Here is a 3586-nt window from a genome sequence, read left to right on the forward strand (position 1 = left end):
GCTTGACATTACTATGTGTTTTGAGCTTATATTTGCTCATGCCCCCCTTTTTTATTTTTGGCTTGCAGTGTCCTCCATTTTGTGGTGCCTTGTCCTCTTTTGTGGTTATGGCACCTGGTCACCCTGGCCTTTTTCCAGGACCTGTCCTCCATTTCCCACCTTCTTCTCTCCACCAAAAGGTCTTCCATTTTGAGCATCACTGAGAAGCATGGATTTACATTTCTATAATTGGAGAGCTTTGAGCTTCTATTTGGGAATGTCTCTCCCCACCCCCACCCCCATTTTTTTCCTTGTAGCGTCCTCCATTTTGCAATGCCTTGTCCTCTTTTGCAGTTATCATGTTTGTTCCCCCTGTCTTTTCTCCAGGACCTGTCTTCCATTTCAGCCTTCTGTTCAGGAGGGCCTCCAAAAGGTCCTCCATTCTGAGCATCACTAAGAAGCATGGGTTTTATATTTCTAGGAGTGTTTTGAGGTTTTAATTTGGTCATGTCCTCCATGTTTTATTGCGGTGTCCTCCATTTTGCAGTGTCTTATCCTCTTTTGTGGTTATGACATATGGACACACAGTCCTTTTTCCAGGATGTGTCCTCCATTTCACCCTTTTGTCCAGGAGGAATGCCATAATGTCCTCCATCTTGAGCATGGATTTATCAGTGTTTTGAGGTTTTCTTTGGTCATGTGCTCCAATTTTCTTTGAATGTCCTCCATTTTGCGGTGCCTCATCCTCCTTTGCAGCAAGGACATCCGGTCACCCTGCAAAGAATTGGGGGGGGAAAAACCCAAACCCACTCACATAAATATAAATTCATGCTTCTTAGTTATGCTCAAAATGGAAAACATTTTGGAATTCATCCTAGACAGAAAGTTGAAATGTAGGACACATCCTGGAAAAGGACGGCGTGACCAGATATCATAACTGCCAAGGAGGATAAGTCACTGTAAGATGGAGGGCATTCAAGAAAAATGGAGAACATGACCACATAAAAGCTAAAAGACACTCATATCAATATAAATCCATGCTTCTTGGTGATGCTCAAAATGGACGCCATTTTGGAATTCCTCCTGAACAGAAGGCTGAAATGTAGGACATGTCTTGGAAAAGGAGGACCCCTTGTCATCAGGTAGTCAGGTCCTGTAATTTCAGACCTGTGGTCTTCCTGAGTCTATCCATCTGGCATGCAGTCTTTCGCTCTTCCTACTATCCTCCACCTTTCCCAGCATTATTGTCTTCTCCAGTTATTCTTGCTTTCTCATGATGTGGCCAAAATATGACAGCTTCAGTTTGGTCATCTTGGTTTCCAGGGAGATTTCAGGCTTGATCTGTTCAAGGACCCATTTGTTTGAAGGAAAGGCAGAGAGGTCTTTTCCCTCTCCTCCATCCCACTCAGTGTGACCAGGTGTCCTAACCACAAAGGAGGGCAAGGCGCCACAAAATGTAGGACATTCGAGAAAAAATGCTGGACATGACAAAATAAAAGCTAAAAGCACTCATATAAATATCAATTTATTCTTCTTCATCATGCTCAAAATGGAAGGCATTTTGGAATTCCCCCCTGGAAATTCAGAAGATTGCCATGTAGGATGTGTCCTGGAAAAGGAGGACATCTGGTGACCCTGATCTCACCTCAGCCTCTGAAATATGGAGCAGTGGGGGCTGTCTTGGAGGTGGCAGAATGGCTCTAGCTCACCAGGGCAAACGCCTCTCCTCCCCTTGTGTTTTTACATCATTTATTTATTGAAACGATGGTCTCTCTTTCTCACAGCCCTTCCTGTAAAGGACAATAACATCCCAAATCCACAAACACAGCACTACCTTTATCGGCCCACCCAAATGCACAAAATACTTGGCGCAAGCTTTCAAAGGAGTTTATCACACTGGGGCTGATTTCGACATCAGAGATTAAAGTGATTTTAAAGCATCCCACAAATGAAGCGGAAATGGCGCAAATGATTATCACACACAATTGTGGAAATAAAGTGATATCAGAAATACATTGTTGCTGAAATCCCGAAAGTAAAAAGATGCACATTAATGCTTCTTTTTGATCACTTTAACGGTGGGTTTTGTGCGACATTGTGTGAAATTGTGACGCGTAATTACGCGATTTTTCCGGGATATTCACAGGATAAACTCCTGATCTCCTTCATGTGATAAACACCAAAGCTCCGTCAGCTTCGTCAGGCAAAGCTGTTTTATAAAATCTAACAGGAGAAAGGAAAATGTGACAATGTCAGGGTCAGAGGCCTACATTTTGTCATGTTGTTGTTGTTGTTGTTGTTGTCAGTCAAGATGGTACAGAAGGATATCCATGTAGGCAGAGGCCATTCTTTTTGGCCATGTGGGTTCTGGAAGCTGAAGAGTGTTAAAGTCCAGGGAATAAAACTTAAACTCCATTGTATGTGTGTTGTGTGTCTTCATGTCCTTCCACAGTGACCCTATCACAGGGTCTTCATTAGCAACACAAAAAAATATCTCTGAGATGCAGGCTGCCTACCTGCCTGAATGGTCCATCTTCCACTTAGAGATGTGTGTGTGTGTGTGTGTGCGTGTTTTGCTCTCTGAGGATGAGTGTACTAATGCCCATCACTTCACGCTGCCCAGCTGCCCAATCCCTCAGTGGGAATACCTGCCCATAGCAGGGGAAGGAAAAGGAAACACGTCTATGGTCACCATAGCTGTCCTTAGGGTTTTGCTTTTCAGGCACACAGTGTGATGCAGGATGACACCTTTCTTGATAGAATGGCTCAATCTGTGGCTGGTAATGTGGCCTGCACACTTTGTGAGACTGTCACACTGGGATAGGTGCTTAGATGGATTTGTGTTCAGTCAGTGATGCTTTGACAATGAATGTCATAGTTGCCCAGCATTGTTTAGCAAAAATGTTAAGACTACAGTGATTTACCTAGGACCATGAACGCATAATAAAAATGCATTAACTCACAGGGACTAAAATAAATGGAAATCTTAAAAATAGATAAAACATATCATTGTTCACTCAGAAACAGGCCCCCTATATCTAGTGAAACTTATTTCCCAATTAAACATGTTCAAGGATCACAACCAAACTTTATATTTTAAATGGTCTGGTGACATGTTAAAGTCTAAATAATTTTATTAGGGCATACCATAATAAAATCAACTGTATGGTTCTCTTTTGTTTTTCCTGCAGGACTAACCCAGCTACTCCTTTAGGAACTATGTATTTTAAGAGATTGTTTAATATAACAAAGGTGTATATATAACAATGGGAAAACAGTTCAGTGCTTCAATATTACATTTGAAAATAATGGATATTTAAAGGATATATTCATCCTGTAGAATTTCACAAAGTAATTCTCATTTCTCCTATAGTACAAATATAAGATCCAGTTTTATTAAATATGGCTTATTTTTTTCAGGAGTGAGAGAGGAGAATTGTTTAATAAGTATAAATAAATTGCTTCTTTAAATACTCCATGATAAAACAGATGCATTTCTGCAGCACTGGATGATGTGAATCATTTTTTCTGTGAAATAATGTTTTGATTTACTAAAGTTGTATCTCACTTATTTTCCTAAGCAAAGAAAACCTGAAGTCAGTTATCC

At 40.9% G+C, this 3586-nt stretch overlaps 1 protein-coding gene across 3 annotated transcripts in view; it reads left to right on the forward strand.

The window, feature by feature from the left end:
- The window catches only part of PHACTR1 (phosphatase and actin regulator 1), a 386579-nt gene that overhangs the window by 198144 nt on the left and 184849 nt on the right, over window positions 1-3586 (forward strand). The gene's annotated exons all lie outside the window — the stretch shown is intronic.

Source organism: Sceloporus undulatus, chromosome 4 (assembly GCF_019175285.1).
Source record: "Sceloporus undulatus isolate JIND9_A2432 ecotype Alabama chromosome 4, SceUnd_v1.1, whole genome shotgun sequence".
NCBI classification, from domain to species: Eukaryota; Metazoa; Chordata; class Lepidosauria; order Squamata; family Phrynosomatidae; genus Sceloporus; species Sceloporus undulatus.